This window comes from Ranitomeya imitator, chromosome 5, assembly GCF_032444005.1.
Source record: "Ranitomeya imitator isolate aRanImi1 chromosome 5, aRanImi1.pri, whole genome shotgun sequence".
NCBI classification, from domain to species: domain Eukaryota; kingdom Metazoa; phylum Chordata; class Amphibia; order Anura; family Dendrobatidae; genus Ranitomeya; species Ranitomeya imitator.
Genome location: NC_091286.1, coordinates 139,764,302 through 139,791,454, shown reverse-complemented (window position 1 = coordinate 139,791,454; position 27,153 = coordinate 139,764,302). Strand labels below are relative to the sequence as shown.

Sequence of the window (27,153 nt, the reverse complement as noted above, 5' to 3'; positions counted from 1 at the left end):
TACAATATTGTGCAGGATTTCTAGTAGAGAACATGAAGTAATATACCACCAGTCTCCAAAGGCAGCAGCTGCGTAATCTCTCAGGATCAAGCATATTAAAATCCAAAATATTTGCTCTTCTTTCTCTACATGCCCTGACAAGATGCCCCCTACACATTAGTCATCCAATTCTGGCAAATATGATGAGCTGAGCCTACTCTAGAGTACAGTAATTTATGTGTGTGACCAGCTTAAAGCTGAACCTAAGGTGATGGGCTGGTCGCCAGACTGGATACATTTAGGGTTAACAGGTAAGCAAGAGATTCGTGACAGGATTGGAGTGCTGAATATCCCACGGCTCATGTTATAAATACATATTTAGGTATGGTGCTCTTTCTTCTGACATACAAAGGTTTGTTACGTAAGCAACATAATTACAGAAGGGCATGTTTACCGCTTTAGGTTACATAATGTGTTCCTTCTTAATTGTAAGTAAAAAGTTACGTTAGTCCACAGACCCCCATTAAATCCAACAAGTTTATCGAATGCGTCCAGGGAGAATTTGTGTTAAGCTCCCATGTGAATAAGTTACACAACCCATAAAGACATTACAACATTTCTTCATAGGCAGAAACTTTGATCAGCTGGCAGTCTGCATAGGGGCCCCAGCAACAAAAACCCTCTAACAACAAGCCAGAAAAGTGTCAACACTGCTAAAACCAGACTTCCGAGCAATATGCCTCTAAGTGTGACAAAACATCCTCGCTCATGCAATAAATAGGCAGCACTTATACCAAGGCTTGAAACCAGCTTATCAGTGCAGATGGACATTGTCACGGGTTTTATTTTATCATTTTGTTGTGCTAAATATCCACGAAATTAATACAATAAATGATCTGCTCAATTCTCATATTAACATGCAGTATCTGAAGGGTATAATTTTTATTCGAAAGTGTATTTCTTATGTTAGCATGTCTGCATTAAAGGGACTCTGTCACCTGAATTTGGAGGGAACAATTTTCAGCCATAGAGGCGGGGTTTTCGGGTGTTTGATTCACCCTTTCCTTACCCGCTGGCTGCATGCTGGCTGCAATATTGGATTGAAGTTCATTCTCTGTCCTCCGTAGTACACGCCTGCACAAGGCAATCTTGCGTGTACTATGGAGGACAGAGAATGAACTTCAATCCAATATTGCAGCCAGCATGCAGCCAGCGGGTAAGGAAAGGGTGAATCAAACATCCGAAAACCCCGCCTCTATGGCTGAAAATTGTTCCCTCCAAATTCCCTTAAAGCACATATTCATATAATTCAACTGATATTCTATAATCTGCCCACAGATCTCTTTTTTAATGAAACCAATTTTTTAAAACATTTTTTAACTTTGAAATCTATAACATGACATCTCTGAACATTTGGAAGAGCAAAACTGGGTATTCCTATTCTTATCAATATCGATGCACATTCCAAAACATTTCTCCATTTATTTACCTAGTAACCAGAAATGAGGTTGGAAAGTTTTGATGAAATAGAACTTTTTTTTTTTTTTTTACCAATCACCTACACATGACGGGAGCATTGCTGATGCTCGCTGCTGTCTGACACAGCAGTCGGATGTGGTCATACTTTGCTGTGGTTAAGACATGCTAAGATCTATTCAAAACTGAAAAAAAAACACTTCCCCTTGAAACAATGAATTGCAATATTATACACAGCATAGACGTATGATGGATTTTCTGACTGATTAAACAGTTATTCCCAAAATATTAAAAAGATTGTCCAAAGCCTAACAATTAATGTAATACTAATGTCTAACAATTTAATTTAAAAAACCTTTCTAATGTACTTCGATTTAAAATTCCCTACTGTTCTTACTCTACTCTAGCTTACTGTCTGTGCTTTTTTTATTACTTCTAATGACGTGTTATTTGGGTATCACAGTATACACTGGGGATTCTCAAACGGGCTGTCATCAGTGGGTGACGCTATGACCACTGCCACAGCTGCTGTTACCACTTTGAAATAAGTCCTTTTCAGGGATTTGGCTAGTTTCTGATATTCTGAGCATGTGCTGGCTGTCAGTTCCGAAGCATGCTCAGTATGCATTTCCTGCTTGTCACTCCATTACTACCAATGCACACTGACAGTGTTATAAAGAGAAATGTTGAACCGGCAAGGTAGTACCAACCTAAGGTAAGGTAGTACCAACCCTTTTAGGTTATCCCCTATCAATACTCAGAACGCTGATCTTCGGATCGCAGCTGGGGGGTCCCATAATTTGCACCCCCATTAATTAGTAAGCTATCCCCTATGCTGTAGCTGGGGATAACTTAATGTTTGAGGAACAATCTTTTAAAAGAAGAATATTGTATTACACATGAAAGTTTAGTCATACAATCATTTAACTCCAAACATCAGAGCTGTATATACTATAAAATTATAGCAGAAGATTAGGGATTTAGATAGTGGAACTCTTGGGGTAAATGGATGCCCTACAACAGTCCACTTAGCAGGCTTTTGTGTATCTGAATTGAGACAGCATATTTTTAGATTGTGATAAAAGGTCAAAATAAAAAATAAGCAAAAGAAGCCAATGTCTATCGGGCTTAACCTAGATATGAAATGTCTCCTTAAGTCATAGTGCGGATATAATAGAAGGCACCATATACAAACAATGCAGTCCATACAACAGAATGTGCACTTAGATCAATAAGCTCAGACTCAGAGCACCTTCCCGAGAAAAGAAAAGAGCAGTCTGACTGAGCTGATGACCTGTAAAAGGGCCATCAAACCTAATTGCTAAATAAGGCAGAAGGTAGAGGATACCTGTCAGGATAGATCGGCCTACCCTTCTCTCCCCACTGCTGCAATCAGGCCTTGTGATCAGGGTTTGATGGAAAAATGTGCTTATATATTATACATTTGCTGGGTTATAAATCAGATTTAAAAAATACAGTGCTTATCATGTAACTAACCACACAGCTGTAATGACCTGAAGAATTTATTTAAAAATATGGAACTGTACCACAGACTTGCCAGAAATTGCTTTTCTCTATATTCTTATAGAAAGAAAACACACAAATACACAGTGATTTCCATGTTTCCCCAAATAGCGGAGAAAAAAAATGCAAATTTTCCTACATAACAGAATGTTTCATGCAGCTAAATTAGTGACAAAAAAAGTATGACTGCTAAAATATAGAGAGGCATAAATTAAACAAACTGATTTTTCATTAAAGAGGTATTCTCACATTTGGAAGTTTTTGGAATAGGGGATAACTTCTCAATCAATAGGGTCAGACCATTGGATCCTTCATTGATCCCAAAATCAAGGGCTTTTATGTGTGATTGGCGCAGTTGAGATCAGCGGAGTCATCTGAAGATAGTCTTAAGGATAGGGGATCACTTCCAGACTTGCAAATCCCTCTTTAAGGCTCAGACAGGCCTTATCATTAAGGGGTTAACAATGTAATGCAAAAGAGAAACCCTATGTCTTAGTTCCTGCATTGGATGTATACATTTGTCTACATGTTGCTGCAAGAGAAACAAAGTAGCAGACCAGAAGATGTCACGGCGCTAACTCGCATGCCGCTGCAGCGCCGCCCTGTTTACTGTGGTCTCCACTTGGCTTCTCCTTGTTTCAGGACGTCTTTTTGAGTTGCATTTTGCAGCATTCCTCTGCACTGCTGCCCCAGCACGTAGCTTCCATTTGGCCGTAGGGAATCATGGCCAGTCTGTGCAGGAATTTAACCCTGCTGTGTCCTGTAGACATGCGGCTTCCTGGCCTATCTTGTGCCAGCAGGGTCTATATTAGGCAGCAGCTCTCACCACTCTTTGCCCAAACATTAGTTGCTAGTCAGTTCATCTTCTAGTGTAATGTTTATGCATTTTTTTGCATCGATTGTTCAGTTATCAACTTGGCTTGTATAACCATCCCGCATGACGTCTCCGCCCCTGACCTCGACTTTGTACTCTGATCCTGTGCTGTCTGCTACAACCTCAGACTGTATGACTACACTTCTGTCTCACCCTCCTATACCTTGCACGTGCGCCTCTGGCCCTCCGGTCAGCTGCTGCAATCCCGGGGACTGCCATGGAGTAGTATCTGCTGACTACTAGCAGCTAAGCCTATCCTCACCATCAGAAGCCCTAGTGAAGACCAGGAAGACAATTAGTCACACCCCACAAGGGTAAGCCTGACCCATAGCTTAGTGGGTTCTCAGCCACCAGAGTTACAGCAGATCAGATAAAATTAAAAAAATATTTTTTTTTCATAATTACATAAACATGTCTAAATTTACAAATTAAGGTCCATTTAACAAGAATCAGTTGACTATATTGCCTCACTCCTTGACCTGTTTATAGAGGCAGTCCTTACAGCAGCACATCCTGTTATAGGCAGCACATCCCTTTTTATACAGGGTGATGTGCTGCCAAAACAATTATTTTTATACCGTCATAAACAATCCAATCACTTGTCTAACAAATGTTTTGCTCGTTTTTACATTGGCCAATAGTCAGGAAAGTGCTTGCATTGTTGGCTCATCTAACTGTACCTTTGCTTAGATTTGTTTGTACTACCATGCGGCATTGTACAACCTTCCCATATAGCAGCTACAAGTTATTAACTAAATCATATGGCTGCCATAAGGCCTTTAGAGAGAAGTACACAGCTCTTGCTGGAGCTATACTCTTGCTACTGAGAGACAAGATCCGTGCAAGACTTCCGTGTCCAGTGGAAATGGACATGCTAGGGAAAAATGGCGAACTGGCATTATGGTCATGGAAAGGTTGTGGAGAAAAAATATCAGGTCATTCTGTCCTGGGAGGTAAAACACAGCAGTGTAACTGGAAATCCAATCCGATGCTCTTTCCCCATTCACTAACTGGAACACGGGAGCAAAGTATGAAATATGCACACACATAATGGCTGGCAAATACCCTTTATATAAACCCCACTGCTGATGCTGGGCTAAATGCTGTAATAAGATCCCTCTATAAGTCTGTTATGAGCAGGGGACGTGACTGTGGGCAGTTGGTATTATTTTTTAAAATATTTTAATAATCTTGCTGGCATCTCATGCTGTACAACATGGGAGCTAACAATACTTTACATACCGATGGCCTGTTCAGATTTAATTAAAAGACCACTGTACTGCCACGGTTCTAGAGGATAAAGTAAAGACCGAAGAACTAGTAGGAGCTTTAATCATAGAGAAATATAGTAACTGCTGAGTTTATTACCCAGCCGAACAAAAGCATATTGTATCCAGCTCATGTGTCCGCTCAATGTATTTAGCCAGTGGAGGGGAATGACTAGGTCAACTTCAATCATTCATAAATATATTACATTATCCAGTAACAAAGTAATCACCAAAAAACATGTGCAGTATGTGATATGGGAAGAGTGAATCAAATATTCCATCATTTCTGTGGTTTCACAGTTTGGTCATTTTGCCAGTTTCATTTGGATATTTGCCCTTAGAATAACCTTAGTAATGATAAACATATGGAAATATTAATTTGAGCCAACATTTTTTAATATTTCATAGAAAACTTCTTTTTTTTTCTTGAATACCGAAAGAAATGAACTGCAATATAAGTTGGTATTCATGCCAGGTGTAGGCACATGTTCACACTGGCCACTAAACAGACAAAACCTAAGATAAAAACAAAATGAGAAAATGCCCTGCTGTAAATAATGAAATGAAAATAACATAGGGTACTCAGTTAACAATGTTTTGATAAAAAACACGTAAAAGCCACCCCACCACGTCAAGGTGACTCTATTCGCCCTAACCTCTAGTATTTACCAAATGTCAAATGGCATAAATATGAATATTATCTTAGGGTTTTTTTCTGGAAGTCCAGTGGTCGAATGTTAATAAAAAAAGAGTCACAAAAGACAATAATAAGAATAATCTTTATTTTTATAAAATGCCAACATATTCCGCAACGCTTTACAGTTTGCACACATTATCATCGCTGTCCCCGATGTGGCTCACAATCTAAATTCCCTATCAGTATGTCTTTGGAATGTGGGAGGTAACTGGAGTGCCCGGAGGAAACCCACGCAAACATGGGGAGAACATACAAACTCCTTGCAGATGTTGTCCTTGGTGGGATTTGAACCCAGTACACCAGCGCTGCAAGGCTAACCACTGAGCCAATATTAACAATTATATGTCCCCATGCATTTTGAGAAATAGTTGGGTAAGAGAATGGTAGAAGGTCAAGGTCAGACAAGCATGTGAAAAATTGTCCAGTTTTCATCCAGAAAACTTGGCTGATTTTCATTCATATAGTCATACATGTATTAGTATTTTATGTCAAAATGACATCCGCGTTTTTATACATAAATATGGTAGTTTAAAATGTGCACAATCTAATACAGTTTCTTAGGATAATAATGGCAATGTCTCCATATAAATTGCATTCAATTCAGATGTTCCATATGAGATCTGATTGTTTTATGCAGCCATAGACTAAGGCCTCTTTCACACTTGCGTCGTGTGAGATCCGTCGCAATGCGTCATTTTGGGAAAAAAACGCATCCTGCAAATGTGCCCGCAGGATGTGTTTTCTTCCCATAGACTTGTATTGCCGACGGATCGCGACGTATGGCCATACGTCGCATCCGTTGTGCACTGGATGCTTCGTGTTTTGGCGGACCGTCAGCACGAAAAAGCGTTCAATGTAATGTTTTTTCATACGTCGTGTCCGCCATTTCCTACCGCGCATGCGCGGCCGGAACTCTGCCCCCTCCTTTCCGGGACATAGAATAGGCAACGGATGCATTGTAAAACTGCATCTGCTGCCCACGTTGTGGCTAAATTTTCACAACGTACGTCAGTACGTCGCGCCGACGCATTGTGACGGCCCCGTACCGACGCAAGTGTGAAAGTAGCCTTAAATGGGCGAGTCTCATCCAATATGTGGATCAGAATAGTGCATGCTGCAATTTATTTCTTATGGACACTCAGTCTGTGTGAAGTAGCTGTCATCTGAACAGTCATAAAAATTATATTGGTCAGTGTGCTGTCCTGATTTTTAATCAGACAGCACATGTCCGTATAATATGCTTGTCTGAACAAGCCCTGAAACTAATTTTTGAGGCAATAACTTCCATATTTTTGAGGCAATAACTTCAATATAGGTTTATAGCTGAAGTCAGACATCTGTGTACCGTCCGAGTATGGGCGACAATGCACTGATTGGCTGCTGGTCTCCTGTACTGAACTTGATAGCCTCATAAGCATACAGTGGGGCAAAAAAGTATTTAGTCAGTCAGCAATAGTGCAAGTTCCACCACTTAAAAAGATGAGAGGCGTCTGTAATTTACATCATAGGTAGACCTCAACTATGGGAGACAAACTGAGAAAAAAAAATCCAGAAAATCACATTGTCTGTTTTTTTAACATTTTATTTGCATATTATGGTGGAAAATAAGTATTTGGTCAGAAACAAACAATCAAGATTTCTGGCTCTCACAGACTTGTAACTTCTTCTTTAAGAGTCTCCTCTTTCCTCCACTCATTACCTGTAGTAATGACACCTGTTTAAACTTGTTATCAGTATAAAAAGACACCTGTGCACACCCTCAAACAGTCTGACTCCAAACTCCACTATGGTGAAGACCAAAGAGCTGTCAAAGGACACCAGAAACAAAATTGTAGCCCTGCACCAGGCTGGGAAGACTGAATCTGCAATAGCCAACCAGCTTGGAGTGAAGAAATCAACAGTGGGAGCAATAATTAGAAAATGGAAGACATACAAGACCACTGATAATCTCCCTCGATCTGGGGCTCCATGCAAAATCCCACCCCGTGGGGTCAGAATGATCACAAGAACGGTGAGCAAAAATCCCAGAACCACGCGGGGGGACCTAGTGAATGAACTGCAGAGAGCTGGGACCAATGTAACAAGGCCTACCATAAGTAACACACTACGCCACCATGGACTCAGATCCTGCAGTGCCAGACGTGTCCCACAGCTTAAGCCAGTACATGTCCGGGCCCATCTGAAGTTTGCTAGAGAGCATTTGGATGATCCAGAGGAGTTTTTGGAGAATGTCCTATGGTCTGATGAAACCAAACTGGAACTGTTTGGTAGAAACACAACTTGTCGTGTTTGGAGGAAAAAGAATACTGAGTTGCATCCATCAAACACCATACCTACTGTAAAGCATGGTGGTGGAAACATCATGCTTTGGGGCTGTTTCTCTGCAAAGGGGCCAGGACGACTGATCCGGGTACATGAAAGAATGAATGGGGCCATGTATCGTGAGATTTTGAGTGCAAACCTCATTCCATCAGCAAGGGCATTGAAGATGAAACGTGGCTGGGTCTTTCAACATGACAATGATCCAAAGCACACCGCCAGGGCAACGAAGGAGTGGCTTCGTAACAAGCATTTCAAGGTCCTGGAGTGGCCTAGCCAGTCTCCAGATCTCAACCCTATAGAAAACCTTTGGAGGGAGTTGAAAGTCCGTGTTGCCAAGCGAAAAGCCAAAAACATCACTGCTCTAGAGGAGATCTGCATGGAGGAATTGGCCAACATACCAACAACAGTGTGTGGCAACCTTGTGAAGACTTACAGAAAACGTTTGACCTCTGTCATTGCCAACAAAGGATATATTACAAAGTATTGAGATGAAATTTTGTTTCTGACCAAATACTTATTTTCCACCATAATATGCAAATAAAATGTTAAAAAAACAGACAATGTGATTTTCTGGATTTTTTTTTCTCAGTTTGTCTCCCATAGTTGAGGTCTACCTATGATGTAAATTACAGACACCTCTCATCTTTTTAAGTGGTGGAACTTGCACTATTGCTGACTGACTAAATACTTTTTTGCCCCACTGTATATGAGGCTGTCAGATTAAGGTCAGAAGATCTATGAACAGTCTGTACTCAGACCATGATACACAGATGTCTGAATTTGATCTAAAATATCTAATTTTTAAAGTCTGCTAAACTGGCATTATAGACACCAGATTACTAAGTACTAGCTGCTCTAAAAATCAATTGAACCATGGAGTCATGGGACCAAAATGTACATTGCATTGATCACACATAGACACATATTTATTAATCAGATTATTATGGCCTTTAAAGGGGTTATCTGTTTTGACCTGGTGATTAGGAGCACCCGGAATGACCTGATAGTTAAAACTCACACAGGACAAGCTCTGGGATGTGGGAGCTCTGCTGACCGCAATCCCTAATCCTATCACACACACTAGAAATAGCCGTGGAGCGCTCCTGACACTCCCTAGGCGCCTCGTCACAGCCTAAGAGCTAGCTAGCCCTAGAGATAGAAAATAAAGCCTACCTTGCCTCAGAGAAATTCCCCAAAGGAAAAGGCAGCCCCCCACATATATTGACTGTGAGTAAAGATGAAAGTCACAAACGCAGAAATGAAACAGGTTTCAGCAAAGGGAGGCCAGACTTACTAAATAGACAGAGGATAGGAAAGGTAGCTTTGCGATCAGCACAAAAACTACAAAAGACCACGCAGAGTGTGCAAAAAGACCTCCGCACCGACTAACGGTGCGGAGATGCCACTCTGCATCCCAGAGCTTCCAGCTAGCAAGACAAAATCATGATATCCAGCTGGACAAGAAAACAATGAACGAATTAGATACTATCAGGAACTTAGCTTCTGCTGGAGTAGACAGGTCACCAGAAAGATCCAAGAGCGAACTGAACCAATGCAGAAACATTGACAGCTGGCATGGAGTAACGATCTAAGTGGAGTTAAATAGAGCAGCCAACCAAAGGATAAACCACGTCACCTGTGTAAGGAACCTCAGAAGCAGCAGCTCCACTCACAGCCACCAGAGGGAGCCCACGGACAGAACTCGCCGAAGTACCATTCACGACCACAGGAGGGAGCTCGACAACAGAATTCATAACAGTTATCTGGGAATTTTGGCTATTTGGTTTTTATGGGGCTAAAAACTGGTGCTAACTACCTGCCTGCATGGTGACAGTCTCTGTACAGAGTGGTCATGGACCGTTCCTGCAGGCAATTTTCCTTCTTTTGTGGATGTCTTGTCAACAGAGCAGGGACTTCTCTTCTGGTCTGATCTATTGACAAGGTTTATCTCTTGATGTCATGCTGATTGACAGCTGACTGCCTTCTGACCTACTGTGGGAAACAGGCTGTCAATCAGCATGTCATCTGCAGTGATGCCCTGTCGATACAGCAGCCTACAGAAAAAGTTGCTATGTTGACGCGAGGTCAAAAGCAGTAGGAAAGGTACAGATTGTTGTCGGGAAGAACAGGCAGGTGGTTAGCAATTACCATTACCTATCAGTAAGTTCTTAGCGCCGATATGAAAAAAAAATAACCAAAGTCCCTGATAACCCTTTTAATGGATCCACCTGGCTTCATTTCAGTTTAATTTTGTTTTAAGGAATAGAATATGTTGATCTGGCTGTCAAAATGTAATGGAAAACAATATGACGAGCGCCAACAGTTAATTAAGCCGACCCTTACTGTAGTATTTTCTCTATCATAAAACATACATATTGTCATAGTTGTGGCATAAAATCAGCTTACTGTAACACAGGTCTTGAATTGTTTTCTATTTTCCTAAGGGTGGTCCTTGCTGAGCACTGATTACTTTCAGCAAAGTCATAGCGGATAAATGGCATTAACATTGATCATTCTTAGTTAACACCTCGGGGGGGTGTTCATTCATGATAATCCAAATCAGACAACATTGCAATTTAACGTTGCACTAGTTGAATTAGAACAAATCTTCTGTGATGTAATTTGCTCTTTAGCTCCTACATGTTGAATGGATTTGGAAATGCTTTCCCTATTTATATTGTTGGAATGGAATTTTAACAAGGAAAATTTTCCAGATGAGAATTAGGAATTTGGAAATGGAATGTGTAACCAAATGTTAGTCTTCTAAATACCTATCGTCATGCTGGTAGTGGGCACAGCTGGGAAAGGCTGGCAACATTTCACCAAGGAAAGATATGAATAATACAAGCTATTCTGATAACAAGAAGACTCGTACTAGTGTAATGTTACTTCCTTCAGGTAGAGTTGTCTTTATTCATAAGCATTACCTTAGTGTTGCGCAACAACTCCACCATGAAGGAAAATGCTTTGTCGGTCGTTGGAAATCAATTCTCCTACATCAGTAACTCAATGTATGATTGGGTAAAGCATTTCAATGCTCTGCTTTGACTCGGATTTAGCTGCTTTGCTTACTCTGACACCTAGCATCTTTCAGTAGTCTGTGATCGGAATGATTCCATACCATTAAAACAACAACTTTTGCAATTTTTTTCATCTGTGAAAATTTTCACCCAGTTCCATGAAAAGCAGTGATCTGAAATGCACAACTCAGTCTTAAAACATCTTCAAAGGAAACCTGCCAAGGAAATTAAGCCCCCAAACTCCCACCAACATGTTATCCAAGATTGTAATAGGTTCCCAATAATATTCTTCCATACTACGGCAGATTTATTATAATGCAGAGACAGAATGCAGTATTCAAATGTCTGTAAGGAGCAGAGCTGCTCTCATGAATAGTCTTATTGGCTAGTCCCACTTCTGGTTTAATTGTAAAAAGTACCACAAGCCAGGATAGGGTGCACCTTCCATCACTACACGTGTCAGATACCACTGGAGATGGCTTGTGATAATATCTTACATGTCGGCAGTTTATTAAGCAGGGGAGGAACAAGCTGGCAAAACGTCATGAGAGTGATTTCACCCTCACAGCATTTAAAATTCTTTTTCTGTTCTAGAAGAACATCATTGTGAGCGTACCACTGGATGTTCCTGAATAACTGGCTGGTGGCAATTTGTTGCATAAATTCCACTGATAGAACCTCTTGAATACATTGCACACATTTATTTTTTTCGTGTTGTAAGAATTCTTAGAACTTGACCTATCAAGACATCCTCTTTCCTTATACTGTACATTATTATTGCTACACCAGGCTCCCTCTACTAGAGAGAATGGAGAACTGGTGCTGGAGTACTATCCTTTCCTTCAATAGTAAAATCTTATACCTGGGGAACTCTGTACAAATTAAAAGAGCTGTGCTAATTGGACAATACCTTTATTTTATTATAAGTACCCGTAGTAAGTATATATCAAATGTTAATTCTTGTTTTCCAAATTTTTCACTCTGTTCACTGCTGGACCCACCCCCAAGGAGCAGAACTTGTAATCCTCTTTTGACATCCTAATCTTACCTCTACATTACACAGTTACCATGATGAAAATACGATGTGGGAATTGTAAAAATTCACTAAAATGAAAGGTTACAGTGTAACTAACTGATCAATAGTTTGTATTATTTATAAAGTAAGGAGGTATTTGCTTTGACAAGTAAGTCATAACAGCAAGTGACAGCGCTAGCCTGCTGTACAAGCACTATTGTCCTCATGAACAATACAGGCAGAAAGGTGCACTGGCTTTATAATAGATGTAATGTTATCACATGTATCATGTGTTCTCAGCCATCAAACTGGAGAGTATAATGTTGCAATTTTTAACTGAGATTAATATACAATTACTGCAAACTGACAGCTAAGTCTAACACCAAGTAAATAAATGAAAAAAGTGACATTGATTTCCAAGTGGAGGAAATGTTACTTTTTGTTACAACATTGTGCTCTTCCGGAGAAGGCTACATAATACTGTCAAATGCTACATTAACTAAAATACTTTGAAAAATACTTTCCTATGTGTGGAGTATTAGGTTAAGTTAGATGACAGAAAGTAAAAGTAAAGGCATGTTATGAATGATTAAAAACACTAATATTTAAGCAAAGACAAGCAACAAACTTTAAAAAATAGAAAAACTGTCTGTATTTTATGATGTGGCTGTACTGTAATACTGAGAAATTCCAATGACTGTTTTCCCTCTTCTGGCTTTTGTGCAGCATTGTCCTATAGACCTCCGGTAGTTTGTAACTGAGTATAGCTAGTGGCCGGTGGTACACTCATTCAGCCGATAGGTCCAGTAGTACACATCTCCAGTTCTCTCCCACATACCCCTGCCCACTAAGGCGCCACTGCCAGACACCCCTGTGATTCTTCCCCTTGGACAATATGCAAACAAAGCAGCTGATTGGTGAGTACTTGGGAATCATCGCTCAGTACAGATGAGCGTTACCAGTCCAGGAAGTGAGTATCAATATTTTATTTTCCTCCCTGGGCCTGTTAATAGTGGGTTGTCCTATATTAGACAACCCATTTGAAGAGGAATTGTCAGCACTAGTGATGAGCGAGTGTACTCGTTGCTCTTGTTTTCCCAAGCACGCTCGAGTGATCTCTGAGTATTTGTTAGCGTTCAGAGATATAGTTTTCATCGCTGCAGTTGAATGATTTACAGCTACTAGCCAGCTTGATTACATGTGACGATTCCCTAGCAACCAGGAAACCCCCACATGTACTCAGCCTGGCTAATAGCTGTAAATCATTCAACTGTGGCGATGAAAACTTAATCTCCGAACACTAACAAATACTCGGAGATCACCCGAGCAGGCTCGGGAAAACCCGAGCAACGAGTATACTCGCTCATCACTAGTCAGCACTCCTGACAGGTCTGCTGCTATTTTTCTTCTACATGTCTAAATACAATGGCACTTGGGTGCTACTGTGTCACATTCTACATGCTCTGGTGACAAATAGTATGGTAAAAAAATGTGACTTTTAACTGAGGCAGACAGAAGTAGACGTGTAAGGAAGATGACAAATCCTCTTTAAACAAGAAGTAAGGAACCAGGAACAAGTAAGTTGACATGCCATAATAAAGACAGGTGAATCCAGTAAGAAGTTCTACTAGTTTCCTGCAGACAATACTGAGAATCTTCTATTGTTTGCCTGAATGACTTGATGTCAGTTCAGTTCAAATTGTGAATAGTCTATTAAGTATTGAATGACTTCTGAAACAGGTGTGGCAAAATATCAGCGCAGACTTTTTTTTCTGGGGTTCACATGGACTGTTAAACCAACATTCACCAGCCAGTAACATGTATTCACTTGTATCAGTACAGATGGAAATGTGGATATGTATTATATCAATGCAACATCAAATTGCAAAAGTCTTAGAGGTTATTCTTACAGTTAATGGTTTGTGAAGCAATCAAGCCGGATGGGTATGACACTAACAGTAAGTTGCAGAAAATTCCTGAATTTCCGCACATATGTCATTTATACTATACTAGATGGTGGCCCGATTCTAACGCATCGGGTATTCTAGAATTTGCATGTCCACGTTGTATATTGCCCATTGACGTAGTATATTGCCCATTGACGTAGTATATTGCCCAGCCAGGTAGTATATTGCCCAACCACGTAGTATATTGCCCAACCACGTAGTATATTGCCTAGCCACGTAGTATATTGCCCAGCCACATAGTATATTGCCCAACCACGTAGTATATTGCCCAACCACATAGTATATTGCCCATTGACGTAGTATATATTGCCCAACCACGTAGTATATTGCCCAGTGACGTAGTATATTGCCCAGCCACATAGTATATTGCCCAGTGACATAGTATATTGCCCAGTAACGTAGTATATTGCCCAGTGACGTACTATACAGCACAGAGCCACGTAGTATATTGCCCAGTTGCATAGTATATTGCCCAGTGATGTAGTATACAGCACAGAGCCACGTAGTATATTGCACAGCGACGTAGTATACAGCACTGAGCCACGTAGTATATTGCCCAGCTACGTAGTATATTACCCAGTTACGTAGTATATTGCCCAGTGACATAGTATATTGCCCAGTGACGTACTATACAGCACAGAGCCACGTAGTATATTGCACAGCGACGTAGTATACAGCACAGAGCCACGTAGTATATTGCACAGCGACGTAGTATACAGCACAGAGCCACGTAGTATATTCACCAGTCACGTAGTATATTGCCCAGCTACATAGTATATTGCCCAGCCAGGTTTGTTACCGATTAAAAAATAAAAAATAAACACATACTCACCTTTCTGAGGGCCCCTTGTAGTCCATGGCAGCTTCTGGTCCCTGGGTTGGTATGAGCGCAGGACCTGTTATGACATCGCGGTCACATGACCGTGACATCATGCTAGGTCCTTCTCCCATACCATCTTTGCCACCGGAACCTGCAACGGAAGATGGCGGCCGGCGCGAGCGACTACGGAGGGTGAGTATAGCAGGTTTTTTTTTATTATTATTTTTAACATTACATTTTTTACTATTGATGCCGCATAGGCAGCGTCAATAGTAAAAAGTTGGGGACACACAGGGTTAATAGCCGTGGTAACGGAGTGCGTTACCCGCGACATAACGCGGTCCGTTACCACCGGCATTAACCCTGTGTTAGCGGTGACCGGAGGGGAGTATGCGGGCGACAGGCACTGACTGCGGGGAGTAAGGAGTGGCCATTTTCTTCCGGACTGTGCCCGTCACTGATTGGTCGCGGCAGCCATGACAGGCAGCTGGCGAGACCAATCAGCGAATGAATAACCGCGACAGACAAAAGGACAGACGGAAGTGACCCTTAGACAATCATATAGTAAACTAGCTGAAGAGCCCGGCATTGCCTGGGCATAGTAAATATCTGTGGTTAGTTATAGCACCTCACTTCTCTTATTTTCCCATCACGCCTCTCATTTTCCCCATCACATCTTTCATTTTCCCTCTCACATCTCTCATTTTCTCCCTCACACCTCTCATTTTCCCTCTCACTCCTCTTATTTTCCCCCTCACTCCTCTCATTCCCCCCTAAGGCTGCTGTCACACTAGCAGTATTTGGTCAGTATATTGCATCAGTATTTGTAAGCCAAAACCAGGAGTGGGTGATAAATGCAGAAGTGGTACATATGTTTCTACTATACTTCTCCTCTAATTGTTCCGCTCCTGGTTTTGGCTTACAAATACTGATGTAAAATACTGACCAAATACTGCTAGTGTGACGGCAGCCTAACACTTGTCATTTCGACCTCACTTCTGTAATTTTCCGATCACTCCACTATTTTCCCTCACTCCTCTCATTTTGCACTCACACCTTTTCATTTTCACCTCACACCTCTGATTTTCACCTCAGTATATACATGTTTGTCATCTCCCTTATATATAGTATACACCTGTATGTCATCTCCTGTATATAGTATATACCTGTATGTCATCTCCCCTGTATATAGTATATACCCGCTGTGTGTCATCTCCCCTGTATATAGTATATACCTGTATGTCATCTCCTCCTATATATAGTATATACCTGTATGTCATCTCCTCCTGTAAATAGTATATACCTGTGTGTCATCTCCCCTGTATATAGTATATATCTGTGTGTCATCTCCTCCTGTATATAGTATATACCTGTATGTCATCTCCTCCTATATATAGCATATACCTGTATGTCATCTCCTCCTGTATATAGTATATACCTGTAGGTCATCTGCTCCTGTATATAGTATATACCTGTGTGTCATCTCCTCCTGTATATAGTATATACCTGTATGTCATCTCCTCCTCTATATAGTATATACCTGTGTGTCATCTCTCCTGTATATAGTATATACCTGTGTGTTATCTCCCCTGTACATAGTATATATCTGTATGTCATCTCCTCCTGTATTAGACCTCGTTCACACATTATTTGGTCAGTATTTTTACCTCAGTATTTGTAAGCTAAATTGGCAGCCTGATAAATCCCCAGCCAACAGGAAGCCCTCCCCCTGGCAGTATATATTAGCTCACACATACACATAATACACAGGTCATGTGACTGACAGCTGCCGTATTTCCTATATGGTACATTTGTTGCTCTTGTAGTTTGTCTGCTTATTAATCAGATTTTTATTTTTGAAGGATAATACCAGACTTGTGTGTGTTTTAGGGTGAGTTTCGTGTGTCAAGTTGTGTGTGCTGAGTTGCGTGTGGCGACATGCATGTAGCGACTTTTGTGAGATGAGTTTTGTGTGGCGACATGCGTGTAGCAACTTTTTGTGTGTCGAGTTGCATGTGACAGGTTAGTGTAGCAAGTTGTGTGCAGCAAGTTTTGCACATGGCGAGTTTTGCGCGTGGCGAGTTTTATGTCTGGTGCCTTTTGAGTATGTGCAAGTTTTGTGTGAGGCAACTTTTGCATGTGTTGCAACTTTTGTGCATGTGGCAATTTTTCCGCGGGTGCAGGTTTTTCGTGTGGCGAGTTTTCCCATGAGGTGAGTTTTGCACGTGTGGCGAGTTTTGCGTGAGCCTAGTTTTGCATGTGGCGAGTTTTGCACGTGGCGAGTTTTGAGCGGCGACTTTTGTGTTTCAACTTTTATGTGGCGAGGTTGGTGTATGTGTGGTGAAATGTGTGCTGAGGGTGGTATATGTGTTCAAGCACGTGGTAGTGTGTGGCACATTTTGTGTGCGTGTTCATATCCCCGTGTGTCGTGAGTATCTCATGTCAGGGCCCCACCTTAGCGACTGTACGGGATATACTCTTTGGCGCCATCGCTCTCATTCTTTAAGTCTCCCTTGTTCACATCTGGCAGCTGTCAATTTGCCTCCAACACTTTTCCTTTCACTTTTTCCCCATTATGTAGATAGGGGCAAAATTGTTTGGTGAATTGGAAAGCGCGGGGTTAAAATTTCACCTCACAACATAGCCTATGACGCTCTCGGGGTCCAGACGTGTGACTGTGCAAAACTTTGTGGCTGTAGCTGCGACAGTTCAGATGCCAATCCCGGACATACACACATACATTCACACATACACACACATTCAGCTTTATATATTAGATGACATAATAGTTAGGCTTTATCTTCTTACGATTTCCTTCACACTTGTCTTTGTTTTATATAATTTTTCTTACCAGAAATATCATACAAGCATTTTTCTGCATTTTCTTGATTTTTTTTTCACATGCATTTCTTCCACAATATTTAGAAAATTGGGATTTCAAAAGGGAAGCACAAAAATGACTAAACATGCACAAACTCAGTGAAAAATCCTCAAAAAATATACTGCCTATACTGCATTTAATATATTTCTATTGACTTCAAGCAAACATATGGTTGTTTTTTTTGCAGCAAAAACTGCTAAGGAGAAGTGTTAGAGTAACACTTCTATACAAAGGTTATTGATGTAATGAGATATTTTCTAATGCTGGTATATCACTTTCCACTCCTATGACACTTGATGTGCCACTTTTCTGTGTTCCATGGGTGTGGGGCATGTTCTTCTGTTTTTATATACTGAATACCACTCCCATTTAAATTCCTGCAGAGCAAGTTGCTAATGGCTATGCACAAGCTTTTATAGATGAGCAAATCAATTGAAGACAAGTTAAATTTGTCTCCAATTTTTCATGAAATTCAGATTACCATAATCCTAATTAATTAATGTAAATAAATCAAAAAGGCAGCTGGGCAGCCACCATTCCACTGGATTCTACAAGGTTGGAAAAGGATTAAAAAAGTTTTTAAAAATGAATACTTAACTTTCCTGGGCTCTCACCTTGTCTGCACAGCTCCTAGCTTAGTCACCTTGGTCTGTTTTTCATTGTTCGGCTTTCAGTCTTCTTCATGCAAACAAGTCCTGCCAGGTCTTTGAACCTCGGGTGCCCACTAGGCCTCAAGATAGTATAATTCTCACATAAGATCATGATGACATGTATCAAGTCTAGTGGGTGTCAGAAGAGCAGAAGACCCAACTGGACACATGGTTGGTAGTTGCCTATGAATGAAGACTGGGCCAAGCAAGGAGCTCTATGAACAAGGTGCAAGCCAAGCAGAGGTGAATATTATTTTTTAAAATATTATGTCACCTTTCTTTTTTCATGCTCTTGGGTCCAGAGAGATCCCAGAACATGATAAGATATATTTGGTTGGAATTGAATCAATTTGATGAAAATCAAATTCCAAGTTCTAAGTAAAATTTCATTAGATTTGCTCATCACTTCATGCTTTGTTTCAAGAGATGGAAGGTGGAACAAGCTTTTGCTTTGGCAAATTTCCTTATTCAGCTATAAATGATTATTTATTAGATGCATAACATTTATCAGTTACTACTGTTCGCAAATAAACCAATTCATGAACTGTTTCTGAAATTTCCTATGTAATCTTGTATATTAATCTTGTTCTTCTAATGACCACAAGAATCAAAGAACCCAAAAGCAATGAAAAAATGCAGGTAACCTAATTAAGCAAATTGGTGCACAAAAGCTGCTGAAAATCCGGAACTTCCAAAACATGCCAAATGCTTATTGTGGAAACTGAGCCTTGATGTCCAACTATTTAAGAAAAAAGGTTATGACATTTGCCTTGAAATAATTTTTTAATGTTTGCTTTGCAGGAGTGAGAGTCGTTGAGTGACTTGTTCTAACTGTGCTGTGCCTCTGCAAGGTCACTGAAGTTGGCCAGATCCAGTGATCTGAAAAGCTCAGAGCAGCACTTTCAAGTTTGGTAGCAAAGACTTTCTATTAGCTACACTTGTTGCCTAGTAGAATACCCAACACTGGCTGGCTACACTGGCTGATATAGTGGTGGCCAATGGAATTTAAAGTCTTGAGAATAGATAGAGTTTCTATCAAAAAGTAAACTGCTAAGTTTCTTGTTTTTACCCATTTGACAATTGAAAAATAAGGAACAGTAGGGGTCCAACTGCCAGCATCCTGGTCATACAGCTGTTTGAAGTGTGTTTGTTTTACTCAAGAGAATGAGACTGAGCAACAAAACTGAACATAGCCAAAAATAAAAATAAAGAAGGGGTTTGTGTGTCATATCCTCCTTAAACAACTGATTGGTATTGGTATTAGTATTGGTGGGGAGAGAGTCAGATCCATTGGTGGATCCCTGTGCAAGAACATTATACGGGCCCTTTGTAACTCAATAGCTCCTCATAATGCACCTGCTTTGGAGGTCAAAATGGGCCCCTTTACCTCTTGGGCCCAAAGCGGCTACGTAGGCTTCACCAATGATAGTCCGTCTTGGGTCAGATCCCCACCAATTTAAAATTGACAGCACACACGTATACAAATTAAAAGTAGATCTATCAGGCCAAGTTTATCTTCTATTATTGAAAATGAGCATTTCTATTGTGAAGTCGGTAGATCTGGATTAAAGGCAACCTGTCATCTGTTACATGGTGCCCAAACCTTGGGCAGCATGAGTCAGCCACTGGCTGTATGATCACAGTCATGAATGCTTGTCTCTGAAACCCCGCAGGATTAACATACTTTTAATAGCCACCGGGGACCAAGCGTTACTAATGACTAGCAGTATAAGCAGGTCGAGGGCATTTTCTCCCTTCCTGCTCCCAGTGACAGGTCTCTGCCTGCATATGTGTATAGTCAGAGTTTTGTCAATCACTGTCAGCAGGTGGGAAGAAGCCGCCAAGGACCTGCCTGTACAACTTGTCACCCGTGCAGCTCAGTCCCCGGCGTCTATTAAAAGTATGAGTTAATCTGAAATGCTGCAATGTATTAGAAACAACCATTATTGTCTGGGATCCCACAGCCTGTGGATGACACAAGCTTCCGATGGTTTGGGCAGCATGTATCAGCTGACAGGTTCCCTTTAAACCATATTAATGTATGCCAACTGTCAACCTAACCACAAGCCAAAGGAACTTCTGGACCTTGGTATCAGAAAGCGCAACTTAAAAGTCAGCAGTATTTTATGTTATTCCTCAAGATTTAATGTTAATATCCCGCAGGTAGGAAGTCAATAGGTCATTCGCGATGATTGTGCTTGAAATTGTTTTAGAACTTCGATCCGATGACAAATCTTTTTTCACTGCCTTTAAAAACAACATGACCACTGTGAATAAGATACCTCTTATCTGCACTTGTCAACTAATAAAAAGTATAAGAGGAGGAAATTAGGTTTTGGATGACACATTATGGAATAAATAAATTGGCTTCAGTGCACAAAACATACTTTATGTTCTGCTGGAACAAATATGTGGCAAAAGATCAGGAATAAATGCACAGCACCAAAGTGCTAAAGTAATTTTTTATTTTCTGACTGGACATTACACTTATTGAGAACTGGCAGAATTTTCTCACTATTGACTATGAGGGGAAGGTCAGGGCTCGGGGCAGCTTGGTCCGCTGCTATCTCAGACATTACACATTCTAGTTACATTTGATCACTGGAATTTCCCCCTTCCTATTGTTACACCCCTCTATTTAAAACATCATGTCCAGTTCCCAGTCAAGGGCAAAGTTTTTGGTAGTGTGTCAATCATATCCATCATCAAACAATTCCTAGTCATAGCTGATATGTGGCGAACTAGAGATATACTCTATCTAAGGTGAAAGTAACCAGGGATCTGTAAGTCCTTTTATTCCTTTTAATTCCAGAATGTAAGCTATCAAACACAGGATTTCCTCCCCTGGGGGTCTACTTTTATGTCATATATGCTGTGGTGTGTTTTTATGAGAATCCTGTAACTTTCCTTTGACTCGAGTCAAACATTATAATGTAGATGTAGGAAGCTTCAGAATAACTCAGAATTCTTTATCGGGATAAAATAAAATCATCATTATTTTTAATATTATAATTAGTGATGAGCGAATATACTCGCTACTCGAGATTACCCGAGCACGCTCGGGTGTCCTCCGAGTATTTTTTAGTGCTGCTCGGAGATTTAGTTTTCATCGCCTCAGCTGAATGATTTACAGCTTTTAGCCAGGCTGAGTACATGTGGGGGTTGCCTGGTTGCTGGGAAATCCCCACATGTAATCAAGCTGTCTAGTAGCTGTAAATCATCCAGCTGCGGCAAAAAAAACTAAATCTCCGAGCACTAAAATATACTCGGAGGACACCCGAGCGTGCTCGGGAAATCTCGAGTAACGAGTATATTCGTTCATCACTAATTATAATCTAAACTTAATGTGTTTATAATCGTTCAGTAAAGCAAAGCATTAGGATTTATATTTATTTTATGGCCCCGGTTCTTTAATTTGAGGAGTTCACAGCAAAATCTGATGTTAGTACATGGGCGGACATACTGCCTGTTCAACCGGTGCAGCTGCATTGGGGACACGGAGGCTCCAGGGGGCCCCTACAGGGTGGCTAATAAAGAGGGCAATCTGGCCAGTTTATCTGGCCCCGAGGCTCCAGAGGCCCCTGGCCAGATTGCCCTCATGTGCGGTGGGCAGGGACCAATCCCTGCAGCTCTGCTGCCTGCAAGAGAAAATGGCAGTGAAGCGGAGCGGAGCTGCAGGGAATGCATCAATCCTGCTTCTTGTCCCCACTTCCTGTCTCACACAGGAGTGGCTGAATGACATAATTCAGCGTCACGGCTGTGCGAGAGAGGAAGCTGCCGGCGATGGTGTGGCTTCAGGATACCGTGCGCAGAGGTGAGGTGTGTGTGCAGAGTGGTGAATGGTGCTGTGTGTGTAGGTGGAGGAGAGGGCAATGATGGGGGTGATGGAGCAGAAGGCAATGTTTGGGTTGAAGGAGAGGGCAATGTTGGGGTGATGGGGCATAAGGCAATGATTGGGTTGACAGAGAGGGCAATGATGGGTGTTATGGGGCAGAGAGCAATGATTGAGTTGACGGAGAGGGCAATGATGGGGAAGAAAGCAATGATGGGGTGGTGGAAAGGACAATAATGGGGGTGGTGAATGGACAATAATGGGGGTGGTGGGGAGGAGTAAATGATGGAGGGAGTTTAATGGGAATGATGGGGGTGGGGGTAAAGACAATGATGGTGGCATTAGAAAGGACAATGATGGGGTGGTGGGGAGAAGGCAATGATGGAGGTGGCGGAATGGGCAATAATGGGGTGGTGGAGAAAAAGCAATGGTGGAGGTAGTGAAGAGGACAATCATGTGAGTGGAGCGGAGCTGCAGGGAATGCATCCATCCTGCTTCCTGTCCACACTTCCTGTCTCACACAGGAGCAGCTGAATGACATAACTCAGTGCCACGGCTGTGTGAGAGAGGAAGCTGCCGGCGATGGTGTGGCTTCAGGATACCATGCGCAGAGGTGAGGTGAGGTGTGTGTGTGCAGAGTGGTGAATGGTGCTGTGTGTGTAGGTGGAGGAGAGGGCAATGATGGGGTGATGGAGCAGAAGGCAATGTTTGGGTTGAAGGAGAGGGCAATGATGGGGTGATGGGGCAAAATTCATTCATTGGGTTGACAAAGAGGGCAATGATGGGTGTGATAGGGCATAAGGCAATGATTGGGTTGACAGAGAGGGCAATGATGTGTGTTATGGGGCAGAGGGCAATGATTGGGTTGACGAAGAGGGCAATGATGGAGTAATGGGGCAGAAGGCAATGATTGGGTTGACGAGAGGGCAATGATGGGGGTGATGGAGCAGAATGAAATGATTGGGTTAACGGAGATGGCAAAGGTGGGGAAGAAAGCAATGATGGGGTGGTGAATGGACAATAATGGGGGTGGTGGGGAGGAGGAAATGATGGAGGCAGTGTAATGGGAATGATGGGGGTGGGGGTAAAGACAATGATGGTGGCATTAGAAAGGACAATGATGGGGTGGTGGGGAGAAGGCAATGATGGAGGTGGCGGAATGGGCAATAAACGGGTGGTGGGGAAAAAGCAATGGTGGAGGTAGTGAAGAGGGCAATCATGTGGGTGGGAGAGAGGGCAATAATGGAATGCAGGGGATGAGAACAATGAGGGATGTGGGAAATTGGGATGGCAGGAAGGGGGATTTATAATGGATTTAAGGATGGGGGAGGTGGAGGAAGATGTTATTATTGATTATTATGTCTAACACAGTCCCTTAGTATAAAGTGTACTCACTTATTATGTATAGCACAGTCCCTTAGTATATAGTGTACTCACTTATGTATATCACAGTTCCTTATGGTATTGTGAGGCAGTGACCCCTGTTACAGCTAAGGGGCACTGTTTGTGCTCCCCAGAATGCGCACAGAGGTGTATGAAGGCCATAGGTGTGCATGGCAGTCACAGGTGTAGCTGTGATTGCAATGTGAGGTAGTGGCTTGTGTCACAGGTATGGGGTCACTGTGTGTTCTCTCCAGGTTGTGCATGGAGACAGATGGAGTCCATAGGTGTGCATGGGAGTCATGGATTTCCAGTCTGGGTTTTCCATGTGGCTGAAGCCACAGGTTTATTTGTTTAAAGCCCTACAGTAAGGGGTATGAGTGTGCCAGGTGTCAGGTGTGTGGTGCAACGTCAGTGTCAGTCTGGAGTGTGCTGGTGTGCAGAGCAGAGGCCTGCAGAGGGCTGACTGAATGCATGGAGGCATAGGCCAGAGGAGCCAGCACCCAGGGCAGCAGAATAGCCTGGCACCCACAGCGTATACAGCGATGCAAGTCATCCGTGGCACTGCTCTTGGATGTGGACAGTCCTGTGCCTGGAGGTGGATGTCCTGTGCCTGACAGTGGACTGGCATGGGTAATGATTGCAAACAGGTGCATATAGTGCCCGGCTGCTATCTGGAGAATATCCTGAGCTGTGTATGGCTGTGTGAGTAGATAGACTGTGATACAATGATGAAGGACACCCACAGGAACTAGTCAGAGGAGGACTAGCATGTGTAGTGTCTGCAACATATGAGGCTGTGTATGGAGACTGTAATATGGCATGCGGTCACCCAACAAATACTGGACAAGGAGAGGTCTGGCGTGTTTAGGGACTGCAATCTAAAATCCATATGATATGTATTGCTATGAACTGGTGTAAAGTGAACACTGATAATATAAACTGAAGTTATATGTTCTGAAATGATATGCATTTGTGTGTGAATTGGACTTTAATGCTGTGAGGAAACACATTAAAGAGACTTTGTGTTGGAATTTTGTGGGTCACTGCCTCTTCACTGTGTACGATGCAACCGGAGAATTACAATATAGTGTACTTACTTAATATATATGAAAACCATCAGGAAAAAATGATGCAACTGGTCAATATGTATAGGAAAAGCTCAATATAAACTTTATTAATAACAATTAAAAACACACGACATCAGACCAAATTGGGACAAAGGGTGAAACTACCCACCCCCTGCAGACTGTGAGCCCTCGCGGGCAGGGTCCTCCCTCCTTATGTACTCGTGTGCCTTGTTATCTGCTCATGGTTAATGTATTTGTCTATATTTGCCCCGTATTCACATGTAAAGCGCCATGGAATAAATGGCGCTATAAAAATGTATAATAATAATAATAATAATAACTGGAATACCTTATACACTCTGTGTGATACATAGGTGACTGACACTATCACCCGACACCCAAGCCAAACACCAGGTATCTATATACATATAGATGTGTGTATAGTCCAGAAATATGGACTAATACCAGCTGCTGCTGCTATGATAATAATGGCATTAGTACAATCTCTTAATAACCTAGCAATATCTGCCGGTGTAGCTGTAACACACACCGGGCGTTAGCGTCTGCCCCGACGCACGTTTCGGACCTAATCCTATTTCAAGGGGCCTTGAAGAAGGATTAGGTCCGAAACGCGCGTCGGGGCACACGCTAACGCCCGGACTCCCGCCTCACCCTGGTACCCCCACTATAGAGGTAATATCTGTTGCCGATTATATGGCGTCTACTGGGACCTCTGCTATTAATGTTATGTGGGCGTGTATGTTACAGCTACACCGGCAGATATTGCTAGGTTATTAAGAGATTGTACTAATGCCATTATAGGCTTATTATCAGGAAATGTAGTGACTGTGAATAAATCAGTAAACATGAATGTTTACACATTTGTTAACTTGATCTGCCGTGTAAACAATTCTTATTCCTATTCCACCCTCATTGCTCATTGACAGTCTGAGATCAGCTCTAAGGGACTGAAGTGTAGTCACATTCCTACTATACAAAACGTGAGAAAATAATTCACATGAATGAGGCTGCATTGCAATTTCCTGCAGAGCAGTAGGGCTTCTTTCACACTTCCGTCGTTTAGGGTCCGTCGCAATGCGTCATTCTGTGGAAAAAATGTATCCTGCAAAGTTGCCTGCAGGATACGTTTTTTGCACATAGACTTGTATTAGCGACGCATCGTGACGTATGGACACACGTTCCATACGTCGTGCACTGGATGCGTCGGTATTTGGCGGGCCATCGTATCGAAAAAACGTTCAAGGGAATGTTTTTTCAAACATTGTTTCCTGCATTTCCTACCACGCATGCGGGGCCGGAACTCCGCTCCCTCCTCCCTGGGACTTTATAGTGGGCAGCGGACGCGTTGAAACACTGCGTCCACTGCCCACGTTGTTCAGAATTTGCACAATGTCCGTCGGTACGTTGCGCCGATGCTTAGCGATGGCCCCGTACCGATGGAAGTGTGTAAGAATCCTAAGTCAGTTATAGAGAAATTAGGCTGCCGTCATTCATTTCAATTATTTACAATGTCTAGACATTCTGGGTTTAAGCCATTCTAACCAATCGGTGTTCTCAAAGGAGGACATTCACTGCAATTAATTCAATAGAAATCCAGTTGAATGGGATGTCAGAGATTAAGATACTGACGACTAATGCATAACATAGATCATCGATATATGAGATCGTTAGAGGCCTGACATCTGTCCCCTAATGATCAGCTAATATCTGAACCAGCAGTGACCAGATATAAAGAATGTATGGAGCAGAACACAGCAGATCTGTACATTGTTCAGTGGCCACTGCCAAGTATTTCAGTCTATATCCCATTCACTTGATATGGATAAGTAATCCATATAAGAGGCCCAGTCAATCCCTTGTCTGGGACTAGCATACACAATAGATAGCGACCATACACATTAGACATTGGCTGATAGCTATCTATCCTTACTCCTCTCCCTGTTTGGCCGAGCACTCCAGTGTTCTCTGTGAGAGAGTCATTGTCAGACTCTTCAGGAAGTACTTTCTCCAAGAAATCAAATGAGTTGAAATTAAACAGGCCATATCCCTTGCTCCCTAATCATTATCTGTTGGGGAGAGTCAGTTGGCACTCACAGTTGTTAAGATTGCCATGCCGAATAAGTCATAATCTGTAACAGATTATTGTCAGAGGAAAACTAACAGCACTTAAAAGGGCTTCTATGGACAGGCTTTGCACTAGTCACTCTGTCTAATATGTTTCAGCTGAACTATGGCCTTCAACAGGGATCTCGACTCATGGAAAGCTCCTGGGTTGACTTCACAGAAAGGCTGCTGGCCGGTGGAGTGGGCTAGCAGATGGTGTTCAGAAAGCCAGGTCAGTACCAAGAGGTCAGGAT

General features: G+C 42.0%; 1 protein-coding gene across 4 annotated transcripts in view; it reads right to left on the bottom strand.

Annotated features, from left to right (window-relative positions):
• The window catches only part of ADGRG6 (adhesion G protein-coupled receptor G6), a 259,254-nt gene that overhangs the window by 219,419 nt on the left and 12,682 nt on the right, over nt 1-27,153 (bottom strand). The gene's annotated exons all lie outside the window — the stretch shown is intronic.